The sequence below is a fragment of the Pezoporus flaviventris genome, unplaced genomic scaffold (genome assembly GCF_033815535.1).
Source record: "Pezoporus flaviventris isolate CSIRO_AGI_PZ_B2104156 unplaced genomic scaffold, CSIRO_AGI_Pfla_v1 ptg000081l, whole genome shotgun sequence".
In the NCBI taxonomy this organism is placed as follows: Eukaryota; Metazoa; Chordata; class Aves; order Psittaciformes; family Psittacidae; genus Pezoporus; species Pezoporus flaviventris.
The window spans coordinates 309,363-325,156 of NW_026892629.1; the positions used below are offsets into that span (position 1 = coordinate 309,363).

At 38.5% G+C, this 15,794-nt stretch overlaps 1 protein-coding gene across 1 annotated transcript in view; it reads left to right on the forward strand.

The window, feature by feature from the left end:
* The window catches only part of MAP3K5 (mitogen-activated protein kinase kinase kinase 5), a 102,537-nt gene that overhangs the window by 13,713 nt on the left and 73,030 nt on the right, over positions 1–15,794 (forward strand). The window lies entirely within an intron of this gene.

The window sequence follows — 15,794 nt, forward strand, 5'->3', positions numbered from 1 at the left end:
GGACTAAAACACTTCTCCCTGGTGCTGCTTTCAGTGTTGAGAGCTAAGTGATGAGGTAGGTCAGGTAGCTGATCTGATGGCTCACTCACCCCTGTATAGCTTTCTACTGAGTAAGTTCTCTGAGCTGAGTGTTGCATTCCAGAGGACAGACCAAAAGGACTGCAGCAGCCTGAGTTGAGATTGCCTAAAGGTGTGGTTTCACGTTATTCTTGATCCTGCCTCAGTGTGTGTTGCATCATATCCTTTCATCTTCCGGTAAGGTTGGCTAAGGAGCGTGTTTCACGTTTGCTGTGCCAGCTGTTTGTGCTCTCAGCCTGATGTTTTTCAGAAACTTTCAGTTTATGAGAAGGTTTGAAAACACTGCATATGTTTTGCCCTGTATTGGAACAAAAAACTTCAGGGCACCTGATCAGCTGAAAGTTCAAAGATTCTGCCACTTGAACTGATATTTGTGACCATGTCTGCTAGCAAATAAGAGCAGTCATCTTAGTTGCCTGTGCTGTTAAATTGTTAACACTTCTGGCATGCTTTTGGCCTGGGCCAACTAGTACAGGGTCAGTAGCATTCCCACTGGCCAGTCTGAACACAGCAACTTCAAGATGGGACGTAAGCCATTCCAGGCCACTTAGCCCTCATGCAGAAGTGGGGTCAGGAGCACATTTAAAGAATCAGGATTGCTTTACTGGTTTCCTAGTTTAGATGTAACAAGTGTGCTGCTTTGAAGAGACTTGAAGCTTGTGTTGCCAGCTGAGGGTGTGCAGAGTTGCAGTGCCGTATCTATTCAGGAAAATGGGTTAAAGATAATGCACACTTCCAGCAGCTGTCTTAGCTTCCAAATTCAGTCTTTCTTGGAGCCCTTAAAATGAATGAGGGGTAGTATATAGCTATTGCAAGTCTTAGGCTTCAATAGTCATCAAATAAATAATCTGCTAATATGTGCTGTCTGTTGGAATCTTTCAAAAAAACCACCTTATAGAATTATGTTGAAAGTACAGCATTTGTGTGTCTTTTCCTGCATGGATCATCATTTTCTTTTGTATCTGCGTGTAACATGCTAAAAGTTGTGACGACACATGATGTCAAAGTTTGATTTTTCCATTTCAGTCCAAGTAAGGCATAACTGAGAGAGTACCTCTCAGTTCCTGTTTTGATAAAAGATACAATAATTTTCAGTGATTAATTTCAGCATAATATAACTGCTCTGCATTACTGCAATTATACTAAAAAGCCGACAGTGTGGAAAATTAAGAAGATTGACTGGGAAGGAAACAAATGAAGGTTCAAAAGTTTAATTTGTACTTATGCTATTGCAAATTATTTGTGCAGTGCTGTCAGAATTGGTTCGTAAGTTTCATGATTTAATGTGCTGGCCTTTGTATCGAGGTATTTTTGGACAAGTCTTAGTATTCCCCAGAGTGAAAGAGTGGTTACTTTTCTCAAAATGAATGTGTGAGTAGGTGGTAGCTATTGTCACTTTTTTTTTTCAGTGTCTCAAATGCTTCTTAATCCTAAATAATTCTTTCTTCTTTGTAGAAGTTGAAGAGGCTGAAGCATGAGAATCCAAGTGTTAATACTGTACAAATGTAAACTGAGATGCATTTCTTACCAGCTGTGATGGCTATTTAGTTTGTGTAAGGCTGAATATCTATTTCGCTGGCAATTATTCAAAGATTTGCATCTGTGTAGCTTTCCTATTCACATCAGTAGGAAAAAAGAATTCTATTCTTGGCATAAATGACTGTTATCCTTTCATCACTTCAGTTTGATTGGAGCTTGAAGCCTGCGTTGAATCTTACAGTTAGATCTTGCATACTAACTTAGTCAGTTGGTACCAGGCCACTGGACTATTAATTGAGTTCCAGAAATTATTTGGAATGAAAACATTTTTACCTGTACATAGGATACAGAAGGAATGGAAATGTAAAATAAATCACCTGTTAAATATGCAGATTGTCATTCCTACCATTTTGGCTCTACTCACCTATGCCAGTCATCAAACTTTCTCTTGGAACACTGATTTCACCAGTTGGAGTTGATGAGTTCATAAGCTTCTCCTAGTATTATTTCCTTGGTTCAGTTGTGAGCCAACTAATACGAGTTTTTGCTGTCTGCTGTGATTCAAGAAATCTAGGTGATGGATTACTTTGTAATCTGTTTTCTCAAGAAGAATATTTTACTGTGCTCCTAATCTTTTGGTCCTTGTTCTTACTCAAAAATAGGACGCTATGCAAGACACTTAAATGTATGACCCCATTTGTAGCCATGGCGCTAGTGCTTTTTCAAAAACTGCTACTGGAACAAGAATTTTTTATTTTCTAAACGTGGAATTTGGAGCTGTACTAGCTTGGTGAATGTCCATTTATAGATACTTCAGAATCAAATTCAACACTTACAGTGCTCCAGGTCTTTTATTTTGAAGTTGTGTCTACCAGCTATGATGCTGGCCATTCCCATTTGTGGGTTTGCTTGTCGATTTCATCTACAGATACTAAAGCATTTTATTGAGGGAACAGATAGCAAACTCGTAAGGATAGTGAAACCAGAAGGATAGAGAGTAAAGTGACTTACATGAGGCTTGGTAGGAGACGGTAGCTAGAACTCAGGAGAGGACTCAGATTTCCTGAGTTTGTGCTTCGATGTGCTGCTGCTGTGGTCACTGGTGATTAAGGTATGAATCATTTCTGATAAGCAGAGAAAAACATCTACAATCTTTAACATCACATCAGAAGTTTCAAAAACTCTTACCCAGTGGTTGGTTTTTAGATTCTACTCCAGTAATTCTAAATCAGTCCTGTAGCAAAGTAAAAACTGGCTTTTAGGTACTGAAATCATATGCAAAGATGGTTTGCCTTCGGAAGTAAAGTTTGAGTATTCATATATTCATATAGGGAGTGCCAAGCAGCAGTAAGTCAAGGGTATTCTTTCTGCTGTAAAACTGAACTGAGAATGAAATCATAGGTATCACAGGCCACCTGGAGTTACATTGACAAAGCCAGATGCAGACCTGCTTATCAGACCTGTTGAATCTCCTTTTGCTGCAATTAGCAGACATCATGTCAAGCGTTTAGAATTTAACTTGAATGAGTCATATCCGTTTTCTGTTGTGGGATGCAATAGTGCAGTTACTTGTGAGGATGGCAAGGCGGTGCTGCCTTGGTGGCAGATGGTGTGGGGTGTGAGCATTAGTAATTTTAGGTATACAGTATTTCTGTGTTGGTTTGCGGATTAATAGTTGTTTCTCATGAAATTTGAGTGTGAAAATACAGGCACTTAATATTTCAGTAACTTCTTTTGTGCACAGTTATTTTGGTAGAGTAAGTAGTGTGAGGTTTTGTCCTTCATAATCAGAATAACACGTGTATCTCCTCCTCTACTCTTTATTGATACTCTCTCTTACCCTGACAGGCTTGGAACATGAGGGGTCTGTGGATCTGTGCTTCAGTTGGCTAAATCATATCTCAAATTGTGAAGTTAATTTCAGACTTTATGTAAAAGGGAGATGAACTTAAGCTGAATAAAGCAGCCTGGATGAATCCCTGTCTGTCTGAACTTAAAGATGTTCTGGTTCTAATAAAGCTGTCATGCCACCAGTTCCAAACATCCAGTGATTGTGCACTGTATTCCTAAATTAAGAAGCTGGATCAGAATCACAATTTTCAGGAAAAAAATAGTATACTGCAGCTTCGAGTAACTCTTCTAAGTTAATTTAAACTTTGTAAGTGTAACATTCTCGAAATTTCAGGTTTTCCAGTTTTTTTTCTAGAGGAGGGCTACATTTTATTTTATTGAAAACTCTTGTAATTATTGTCATTAGGAACCAGTGAGAGATGAGGTTTACAAAAGGACAGCCAGCCCAGACTGTCTTGTGGTTAGCAATAGTACTTGCTTTGTAATCAAACTTGTATATCTGCAATTGTATATAAGGCTGCAACTTTGCTTCTTTCTGCTGGAGATAAACTTGTTAGCTTCTAATAAGACCTTTTAAATTTTTTAAAGGATTCAAGGCTGTTGTGTCACTTGGCAAGATTACTGAAGTCCTCACTGTGGAGCACTTTGCAAAGTGGGACACTGATTCTGGCTCTATCTTTTATGAGTTGTTGTGATAGAAGTAACTAATAGTGCCATGTGCCACATTAGCCATGTATGTCCGGTTCTGATGGAAGATCGCTTGGGTTTAATTTCTGTATTCTCCAATCTATAGTCTCACATCTTTAAGCCTGGGATCTTATTTTTTGTGAAGTAGGTACTTTTATGAAGTGTTATGCAGCCCAGGGGATTTCAGATTAAGTTTAATCGGGTCTGAGGAGTTTACTCTGCACGTTCCCTGGGACTGAAGTAAATTGATTTGTGTGGCTGAGTGCTGCAGCTGGTATACAGGATTCAGAGTTTTCCCTGCTAAATTGCAAGGAGGGCTGCATGCAAAACTTCCGCTTATGACCTATGGATCGGTAAGGTCCTACCAAACCCTGGGAGAATTGTTCCTACCTGCTTTCATATCATGTTTGACTTGGGAAGCCTTAGGACTAGTGTTAAGTGGAAAAAGCAACTTAACTGTAATTCTATATTTTGCTTTTGCTGTTGAAAGAAAGGGGTGATTTCTCCTTTTTCTTTTTTTTTTTTTTCTATTAAAAGGGAAAACTGGAAATGGATAAAGTATATGAGCAATGGGAGAGGAGACTGATATATCTTTCTGGTTTTAAGGGTTTCTTTGAAATGGGACATCAAAAGGCTTTGTAAGGTGCAGATGAGTAGGAAAAAAATAGACATTATCTTTTGAATTTAAACAGTGCATATTTAGGACACTGTGTGTGTACAATAAATCAAAATAAAGTCATGTGCTAGAGATAGGGAATTTACTGTAGTGCCTGTGAGGAAAGAATATGCTTTACTACCTGAAAACCTGTGAGCAATGAAGGAATTGTTAAACTAGTGTTTATATGGTTTATTTTGAGAGATATTGGTAAGTGTGGTCACTAGACCAATTTTAAAAGCAAATGAATGGACAGACAAATAAAAGGACTACATTCTGCTGTGCATGCTTATTTTCTAATCTGTTAGGATGCATAACAAATGTCAGAGCTGTATGAATAAATCTGTGAAAATCCCATGGGAGTAAATAAGTAAGTAAAAATATCAGGAACTACTAAGAAAGAAGCAGAGGAAAACTAGGAAAGTCACTTGGAGTATAAATCTGTGATGTGTCATAGCTTTCTAATTGCATGCATCTCTACTTATTTCAAACATTGAATTTGCAACTTGGTAGAGGATACAGACAAGGGGGGAAAAAAAAGTATTATCAGAATAATTCATAGAGTTGTTTCTGTGCAGATGGAGACTGAATAGATACAGTCTCTTCAGAAAGAAAAAAGGAAAAGTGACAATTTAAAATCAGGAATGGGAAGGAAAGAATGATTAAGAAACAATTACTCATTTTTAATTTCTGCATTTAGCTCTTATCTGCAAGCAACTTCAGAAGAAGCTAAAGGAAGCACTTTTCCATACAAGGACATATTTAAATAGTCTTCAAAAGGACTAGAATTCATGAGGGATGGGTTTGCTGAGAGCTATTATGCGTGGTGGACACATAAAATGACTTGGAAACTCTTTAGGTTGTTGAATTTCCATAAGCTTTAAGGATTACAAGGTAGCTCTGCAGTTGCTCGGTTTCTTTTCTGTTCCATAATAACTGCTGTTGGCAGTGGTAGAGATGATACTGGAATAGATGGACTTCTTGATCTGACTTAATGCCCTGGTTTATCTTTAAATGTTCAAGAGCAAACTGTAAAAAGTAGGAGTGAGCAATTTAAATTCCTGAGTCCTAGATCAAGCCTTAAATTTAAGCAACACAGCATATTGCCAGCTTAATAGTTATGATCAGGTACTTCAGATGATACTTGTCATCCCAGTTTATTAACAGAATATGAATTGTTATGATTAGTTTGCAGCAGGGCTACTAAGAATGTACTCCTTTCTGGATCAAGTCTACTGAATATATATGTGTGCTTTTTAAGAGATGGTGATGTTTTCTGTCATAAAACATGGCACCTGGGACTCCTAGGCATTTAGTTTTCTCAATGTCTTTCTGTTCCTGGAAAAACATTGGACACAGCAGTGAAAATGCTACAATGTAGAGATTTTAGTGGAGGGGGTTGTGAGAACGAGGTCTGAGAGAAGTATTTTGTACTTTCGGTTGTGTTGAGACTTTGGGGCTAAAATTCTCAAATACTGTATTATTTATTAGAGCTTTTTTCTTTGGACAGAAATGTTTTTCTTGACTGAGGGCATTTAACAAATGTGTTTGCTTGCATCTCTTAAAATACTACTGCTTCCAAATTCCCAGAAGCCTGGGAAGATTCCCATTTTGCACAGGCATTCCAGCTGCTGTTCATCATGTTCTTGAAATACTATGTATTTTTCAGTCTGTGCTCCCTGCTTGTGAGTCTTCTATGTTTAAACCATTTTTGGTATAATTGGATTGAGAAATTTTAACTCCCGTGACTTCAGAATAATGTATGAAGTAGTTGTAAATCTTCAGATTAGAATCACTTCTTGAGGTTTTTTTCAAGAGCTTAATGGGCATGTTTGTGGCCTTCTTCAGAAGGGTTTACACTCTCTGCTTCAGTCTGTCTTAGACTTCTAGTTTGGCTTGGTGCAGATCACATTTCTACGAGAACCTGTGTAGAAATAAGCAAGCTTCTTAACACGAAATTGAAAGGAGTAACTAAAAAGAGGAAAAGCATTTGGACAGTGTGAAGACATCTTAAGGAAAATTGCTTCCAAAAATGCATGCTACTTAGGAGAAGAAATTTTAAAGTAACCCACAGAAGGTGGCATTGCCAAGAGGATGAAGGAATGGGATGATGCCCTTTGAAGGGAGAAATTTTGTCCAGAAAAAGAAGCAAGTTAAAAAAAAGGCAAAAAAAAACCCAGAGAACAACAACAACAAAAAAAACCCACATCAAATATAGCAAAATAAATTTAAGCCTTAGTAAGACAGTTTCCAAAAGTGTTTGAGCAATACTTGCTGAAGACAGGCTACCAAAAAAAGTATTCTCAAATGCTCCACCAGCAGGGAACAAGGTGGGAATCCTATGCAATCAATATGGAAAAGGAGGACTTGAGAAAGATGCAGCTTTCCTGTTATAAACTTAAGAAAGGGATAAGGCTGAGGACCTGCCTCAGATTTAAATTGACAAGAAAAAGGTTTTAAAATAAGCTGATAAAATGAAGTGCAACAGCTCATAGGAACTATGGGGTGATGACTCAAAAGTTCTCAAGGAGCTCTGACTGAAACAAGCTGAGCTGTTAATTATGGTTTGTGACTTCCGACTTTAGTTGTTGTCGACAGTAGAGGAAATACCAATAGGAAAAATAGACTGAAAATGTAAAGAATACATTGCATAGACACATGGATAAAGTCTGGCAGTAGGGAAGAGTTGTTATGGCTTTTATTGTGGAAGAAAAATCACATTTTTTTGTGAGCCTATACTTAAGGGTGATCCATTCAAGAAAGTGCATTGGGATGTCAGAAAGTTTTTGGCAGGACAACTTACCAAAGGCTCTTTAAGAGACAGAATGACTGGATGTGACATGTTTGCTCCCTTCAGATGAATAGGTTCTTAAAGGAATGGAACAGAAGATCAATTTTGGAGTGAAGCAAGGCTGCCAATAGAGAATGTGCTGGTGAAAGGATTGCTTTATGAGCAATGAACAGTATGATGGCAATGTCTGTGATGGGCAGGCCAGTCAAAACTATAAAAAATAGGCTGTAGAGGACTGCAGGTGGTCTTTTGTTACCAGGCAAATAGGCAGGTAAAGAACAGCTGAAGTTCAGTGATCGTGTATGCAAGGTAACATACACGAGGAAAAGCAGCTCTAATCATTCACCCAGTATAAGCACTAAATTAGTTGTTGATATTCAGCTTTCTAGGTAGTTCAAGAGTTTTCTGAAAATGTCGCTATTGCTGACTGAGAATGGTCAGTCTTTATTTGGCCTATTCTCACAATCTCTGCAACACTGATAGCTGGCCTCTGACAGAGAGGGGATACTGAGCTAAACAGCTTTGATCTGATCCCTCTAGCTGCTGTGATGAAACACAGACTTGGTTTTTGAAACTTAGAGGTGGATCTACTTAGACATTCTTGTCAAAGTGAACTGCTTGAACAAGCCAAATGTATAAACATGTTATAAATGAAGATAGATTTCATTAGAATAAAAATCAGAATACTTCTTAGGTGGAGAAAACTTCAGGTCACTAGGGCAGAAATAAACAGAAAGGAATAAACTTTTGGTCACTTTTCCTCTTGCCCATCTTGTCCTTTAGATGGATTGTTGTTTCCTGCCTTGGTTTTAATGAACTCTGTGCCTTTTGGAGCTGTAGGAAACTCTCTGCAGTTCCTTTAGATTCTAGGAAACGTTTCCATCACCTCTGAGACCTGGCTGTTTGCTTTTCATAGGACTCTTCTTTCTCCTCTGAGCTCAGCTGTTGGCACACCTGTGGTCCCACAAGTACTTTCTTCTTGAGTAGTCTCAGTAAATTCTACAGAGAATGAATAATCACTCCTTCATCTCATGTCTTAAAGGCACATATATTGAAAACATAAACCAAAATAATCATGCGGATACCATCACATCTCTTATTTGTTTGGGTTTTTTTTGCCTGCTTAAGTCCTTGTCCAGGCCAGAGGAGTGCTTTGGTCTTCCTTGGGGGTGGGGGGGGAAGCAGTCATGTAGATCCTCTGGACAAAATTTTTGAATGTAGAAGTAATGAGTTGCTACAGTTTGCCTTGTTTCCTTGACTCTCCCTGCTGCTGTGTTTGTAGATTGTTTAAAAACACACTGATATTTGGTACAGGTCCTAATACTTACTAGCCCTGTAATATGCTCAAGGCTTCAGCCTCATTAGTTACCTCTTTGAGCACTGAGGTTTTTTTCTGATGAAGAGTTTAGAGTTCAGATGATATTTAGTGTTTGGTGTTCTTGGCACCAGGGAGCCTCTTTCATTGGGATTGATGCAGATGCAGTGAGCCTGAACATATTGAGGTTATTTTTAAATCAATGGTTCTTCGTTTGCTTGTCATCTTTTGTTCTTGCCTAATTCTGAGTTCCTCCCACATGCATCAAGCTGAGAGTGGGTTTCTTTCAATTGTTGGGGGTTGGAATCATGTGATAACACCACAGTCCTTTATCTTGGGCCAAGAGAGAGTGGATTTTTGGAATCTCAAGCTTGTTCTTTTTGTTGTTTTCTTTTTTTTTTTAATTTTTATTTCTTTCAGCAGAAATCCTTTCCATATTGTTACAGTTGTCTTCAGATCATTGATATAGTCATTTAAATTTCACCATGTAGTTTGCTGTGTTAGTTCCTATGTGCTTCCCTCTGTCTGGCATCTACGTTTTTCTCTTCTTCTCATTCCTTTTCTAACACCTATATGAACTTCCTTCGTGTTATCAGTTAGTTGCCAGTTTGTGCTGCTTTATTGCAGTTAAATACCCTCTTTGTTCCCATCAGCCTTGGATTACAACAGCAAGAGGTTCTTTTCCCTTCACAGCCTTGAAGTATAGTGCAATCAACAAGGCCAGGGTTTCGCTTAGAGGCTCTCAGTCTAGAATACTGTTGTAAAAAAAAAACAAGTAATTGTTTGTGTTTATTTTTTTTTTCCTCTCCTCCTTGCCTGGATGGTTCTGCTTGGTGAAGTCTTGCACTTACTTTTATGGGAATGATCTGAGGCAATTAGCCACAAAAGTTGGCAGAAACTGATTCACACAAGTTTTTCTAAGCAGCATCTCAATGTATGGCAGGAGAGAATGCAAGTCTTGCAATGCTCCTCTGTAACAGCACAGCAAATGCCACTGATCAGATAAAAGTTTGGGGTGGTGCTCCAGAACATCGTGACTTGTGGGTTATGAACTTTCTTGTGATTTCTGGTTTAAATTTATACAGTGGCAGCTTGCATTTGCTCCTATGGCACAGTGTTATCCTTCAGCTTAAGTAGCTCTTTCTTACCTTATCTATCAGCAGAAATCAGCAACTATCAATGTTTTAAAAAGAGGAAAGGTTGCTTTTTAAATTATTAGCCAATTTATTTTTATTAAACAGATTCCCAGAAATCTAAATTGAGTCATGTACAAAGTCTTAGTATGGGTATATATGCTTAATTTGTATCTGTAATGAGGGTTGTGTTTTTTCTGTATTGTGCCTCAAAGAACTCTTCCTTCTATGGTGGTGATACATCTGGAGTTCCTGAACAAGTGGATGTTGCATCCATGCCTATGGGGGATAAAATTTCTTTACTCACTGGAACAACAGGTGACTCTAGCAGAAGTAGGAAGGTATTCAATTGCATCCCTGCAGATACTGTGGGGTCTGGTGCCTTCTTTGTATAGGACCTAACGATCATGTGGGTGGAAAGCGAGATGTTCTAACTGATCGAGGAGGCAGCTGATCCTGCAGGCTCACCCCACCCCTCCAAGCCTACAGATAGACTTCTTCAGTTGACTCATTGGGTACGAACCATGCTAGATCAGATACAAGCATGTGGGGGAGGATCAGGACCACCCTTAACAGTAACTGTTAGCTGTTTGAAGAGTTTATCTGAAGTGGTATCATACCTGTTGCTTATGAATCTAGATGCAGAAGTTCATTTTGAAATTCAAGAGCAGTTCAGCTCAGTTTAGCTATTCAGGGAGCAGTGAGTGTAGTACCAGCTTGAGGGCAATATGGTACTGTTGTATTTAAAGCTAGCATGTTGATTTTTCCTGAACCATAGTGGTTTACGCTGGGTAAGAACTAGCACATATCTCTTGTCTTAGCGCCTTTTGACTATTCTTTGCACATCACTTGGAGTTTCTACAAACACCGTGCTTTTCCTCTAGTATATGGCAACTTAACTTGCCTGAACAGTCATTAGCAGCTTTTCCTTCCCTGTATCCAAGCCTCAGGCACTTTTAAAAAGTTCTTTTTCTGGCTAGCCTCTCCCAACAGACTGGCTCTGCTGGACGGCTTTCCTGGGAGGTCAGCCATTCCACTGTGTATAGGTGTTCTGACCCTAGTGCCTCCCATCAATTGTTTCCGGTCTTGAAGATGTACAGGACTCTCTTGACAGGAAATGTCTGATTCCAGTGGCGCTGACAAATCAGTGACATTGTGGTTTGCATGGTTGAACCAGAAATACCAAGCTGTACTGATGCGGTGCTGGGATTTCCAAAGCAGGAAGAGGAAGATATCCATGCCAAGCATATAGAGAATCATGAAGAAGTTGGTAAGGATGTTGTTTGCTCATTTTTGAAAGCTTGCCCAATAGTGTCATCATGGCTTGTCAAAACCATTGTTCTAATGCTGAACAGAGAGCTGTTACGGCAGCATGGAAAACACTTACTGTTCAGACTTGCACTGAAAGAAATTTTGCTGCAAGCCCTTTTCTTCCCATATCTCCCTCAGAAGAGTGTCTTTTAACTCCCAAGTGGAAAAGAACCCGAAATATTGGTCTGTCTCAGAAGCTGCAGTTTTCAGCTTTCCTTTTGCCCTTGTGAACTGTGGGAAGATGCGTGTAAGGGAATGACCATGTGTGTAATGCTAATTAATCAGAAGATAGCAGCAAACATAAACATTCATTGTTTCTATAGCTGCTCTGTTTGTATTCATTAATTTTCCAGGCAGCACTGTAGTAAGCAGGTAGTATCAAAAAGTATGGTGGATGAGTATGATATCTCAGAGCATTTTTAAAAATATTCTTCTCTGCCCTGTTATATTTTAAACAATGAGTAGGAGATGAACTTTGACCACTGCATTTCATTTATTGCTTTCTTGGTGACTAAAGATATTGCTAATAGCCAAGAGCAAAGGGCATTATACCCATTAATGAACATTTACTCTTCCTGACCATTAGCATGTACAGTCTTCAGTTTTTACTGTTTCTTAAGAAAGGTTAATTAGTAGAGATTTTAGAGGTTTTATATGTGAAGCTCTCAGTCTTTGCACAAATAGCTTTAAAAGAGGTAAGTGTATAGATATATAGCAGGTAAGAGTTGTCAGTAACACAGCTGCCATACATGCCAAGCTTCAGAGATGTGTCCTTTTCCCATGCTCTCAGGCAAGAAGAGTCAAGACAACTGCCTTCAGTTCCATCATGTGAACATGGTTTCCCAAGGTTAAAAACCCAATTCCCAGGCTAACAGACAATTCTGTTGTCTTGCGTGTGTGATGGTGTGCTTCCAGACAGCATTGGTATAGATGTTAGCCTAATAGTATAGTGTGTGACTGCTCTGTGGTTGTTGCTGTGTCTGCAGCTCTGTGTGTGGTTAACCAGCTAACGTGTAGGTAGGCAGCTTCATTATAGGTGGTCCGGCTGCTGTCAGCAGGCGGGTAGAGCTCGGGTGGTTTAGGAAATGGGCATCAAGAGCTTACTGAACTGCTTGCTGGTGCGTTTACTCTGCTTCTGCTACCTAGGCCTGGTTTCATGCTTATGATACGCTTCAGTCACATCCATGTAGGCATGCCAGTTGTTTAAGGAGATGGGAAAGAAGGTTATGGTTAGACTTACTTTGTTGTTCATAAGATAGCAAGACACAATAATTTGCTGTAAGATTTATTCTAAGGCTTTTTACCAATAATGTGCAAAGATCACCTGCAAAGGTGAAGACCGTACTGTCTCTGTTTTATTTAAATACTATCAGTGATCTGTAATGATGCTCACTTTTACAAGGTAAAGTGAAATTTCATTTTGTGCCTAAGGCCAATGGGATAAAACTTATTCTTTCTTGCAACCCATGGGGCTGCAAGAATAGCAATTCTGCTGCTTCCCTCTCTCTTGTTCACTGTTCTACACAGTGTGGTTCCTTACCCATCCTGCTCGTTAGTCTGCTGGAGCCTGAGCAGACTTTTCTTGCTACAACATAAAGATATGCAAGAGCATTTGGAGTGAATTGCCAATCCCTGGACTTCAGAGTGCTTTATCCTGAGGACTTCGGTGCTGAGAGAGCTCTACTCTGGTTCCTGTGCTTGGTCAATTATTACTTTCCTTGAAACCGGAACTGCAAATACTTTCATAAGTGGGTTTTATTCTATAACTGTAGAAATAATTCTTCCATTTTTATTGAAATAGCATTTTGCCATTTGTGAAATTGTATTTTCCAGTGAATGGAAAGCATATTTTTCATTGCACCAGGCTGTTAGATTAATTTAATCTGGGGAAATGAGAGTGGGAGCCTGATAAATGGGTTTCTGACTGTTTGTTTATTGATGACAGAGCAGCTCTTTTGGACTTAGCTAAATTGTGGCTCTTCCAAACTAGTGAGAATTTTGAAGTATGCTTATTTGGCTAAGATTTGTCTTGAAAGCCATCAGTCTTGCTCAGCTTTGCTAAACTTCTAACAATACTTTATGTAACTGAATATTTAGCTGTTTTATAGTGCACTCGGTACTATGTTTCAGGTGCTTTATAGGAATCATTACTACTACCCTTTTTATTCTTTTTTTTTTTTTAATTGCTTTTTTAAATGAGCTTCCATTTGCTGCTTTGTATTTAACTTCTGACCGGTGCACCATACACTGATCCCTCCTTTGGTAAGAGGACTTTCTCTCTTGATCTTGTGAAGGAAGGTAGTCAGAAATGGGTCTGTCAGAAATGCCAGAAATGAGTTTTAAGGTATAAGGCTTTTAATTGGATAGAGATCTGGCCCCAAAAGTGTGCATACTTTTTGTGGCTTGTTGAAATTTCAGGTAAGATTTGGACTGCTCCCTTTGGAAACTGTAATACCAGCCCAGAGGGCTAACTTGGACTTTAGAAATCTGATCTTTGTCATGAATGACAACTTCATCTTAAATTACGTAATTGCTAGATTGTGGATGAAGACCTCACAGAAATTGGACCTATTGTCGTGAAGATACTGCTTTATTAAATGAAATTATCCAGAAGACCTGGATTTCACAGAAGTCTTAACATGTAAAGAAAAAGAGATCCTCTATAGTTACATAAGAAATACAAGTATCACAACAGAGTTTATACCTGGATCTTAGAGTAATTTTTCTTACAAATCTTTCCTTATTCTTGTGGTCCTTTTCTCTTCTGTTTAACTAACTGAAGGCTTTTGTTTTTTGGGGGTTTGGTTTCGTTTTGAGTTTGTGTTTTTTTTTTTTTTTTTTGTATTCCTATGATAGGGATAGGACAGGACCCTAGAACATTTCTTAGCTTGGCATGGAGTCAGATTGTGTTGAATGTATGTATACACACATACGCACGCGCACACACACACACACACACACATACACACACATATATATGCACACACGTAATGTTTTTCTTAGCTGTTCTTTCCTTCATGATCCTGGAAACTTGCCACTTTAACATAGGATTTTTCAAATTTTGTGTGTATTCTGAATTTGATCAGGCTCTATCACTTTATTTTTCCTTTAAAAGTAATATTTATCTTTTAATGTGCTTTGCGACTCTAGTGAGAGCGTGTTAGCTTCTAAGATTTGAGAATTAAGTCATGGCAAGTTGCGCAAATTTTCCTCCTACTCAGTGTAACAGAAATGTACCGTAGCATTACAATTGCTCAAGATTAGACTTTTGCATGAGTATGAGTAGCTAAAAATAGAGCTTGTATTATGGCAACTTCCTAAAGAAAATAAACATACAAGCCCTAATCTCACCCAAACAAAACATGGTAGCAATACTGTCATTCTTGTTTGGCTTTTGTGCTATCACAGTTTCGTGAAATTAACTCAGCACATGTATGGTCTTAGCAATCCACAGCAATTTTTACATCAATAAAGGTATTTGATGGAACCACACTGCAAATATTTGTGTGAAATTGGACAGGGGGAGGTTCTTAGACCACAAATTATGAAATGATATAAAATATACCTTTATTATTAGGCTTCTGGGGAGAAGGAAAATTCCCTTTTTTTATCCTGTATTACTCTCCTCTCTTTTAGTCTTATTTCTTGAAGAGCAGATTTTGTCTGTTCAGCCCCCTGTGTGTGTCTGTCCCTGTCTTCAGCTTTTTAATAATTTCTAGGCCTGTAGGCCAGTTACAATAAAATATTACTGAAGAATAGGTGTCTCAAAGATGCTACTTTTCAACAAGTTGAAGAGACACCTTTTCTGCCTTTCCAGTTGGGAGCATGGTCACAAAGCTTATCTTCATTATTCAATATCATCATTACAGTTTTGATGAGCAAGGTGAAGAGTTATGGATAGAGGTAGAATCTCTTATTAGATCAATTAGAGTAGAGAAACTTGAGGGCACATAAATTTTTTGCCTGAAGAGCTTGTCTTGCTATCTCCTTTTTTTGTCATAAAAGCATCTGCAGGAAAGGGGAAAATAGGGAGAGATGCTGGAAACCAGGCTGCTTTGCTTTGTTTTACTCTTAACAGAAGTATATTTCTCTGATATTTTATTTTTTCCTCTGAGAGAAATGAAAAAAACCCTGAATTAGGTGAAAAGTCAGAAGGATGTTTGCAGGAGAGGTGGCAATTAGTCAGTTGTCTTGTTCCCACAAGACTTTTGCAGTGGAAATACACTGCTTGTTGCAATAGAAGCCTTAACTATTTCTGCTGTTGTAATTGCCTCTTGTTTTACATTAGTATGAATCAGGACAAGTAAACACATGTTTTAAGAGAAATTCCTTGTTCTGTAAACATTTGTGCATGCATTGAATTTTATTCATGCAGATAAAAGTTATTATGAACACAACTCTCTCCACAACAGTTCTTATGTATGACTTTACATATTCACTCCCTTTTTCCTTTTCTTTTGCTTTATCTTGTCCTTCTCTCTCTCTCTCTCTCTC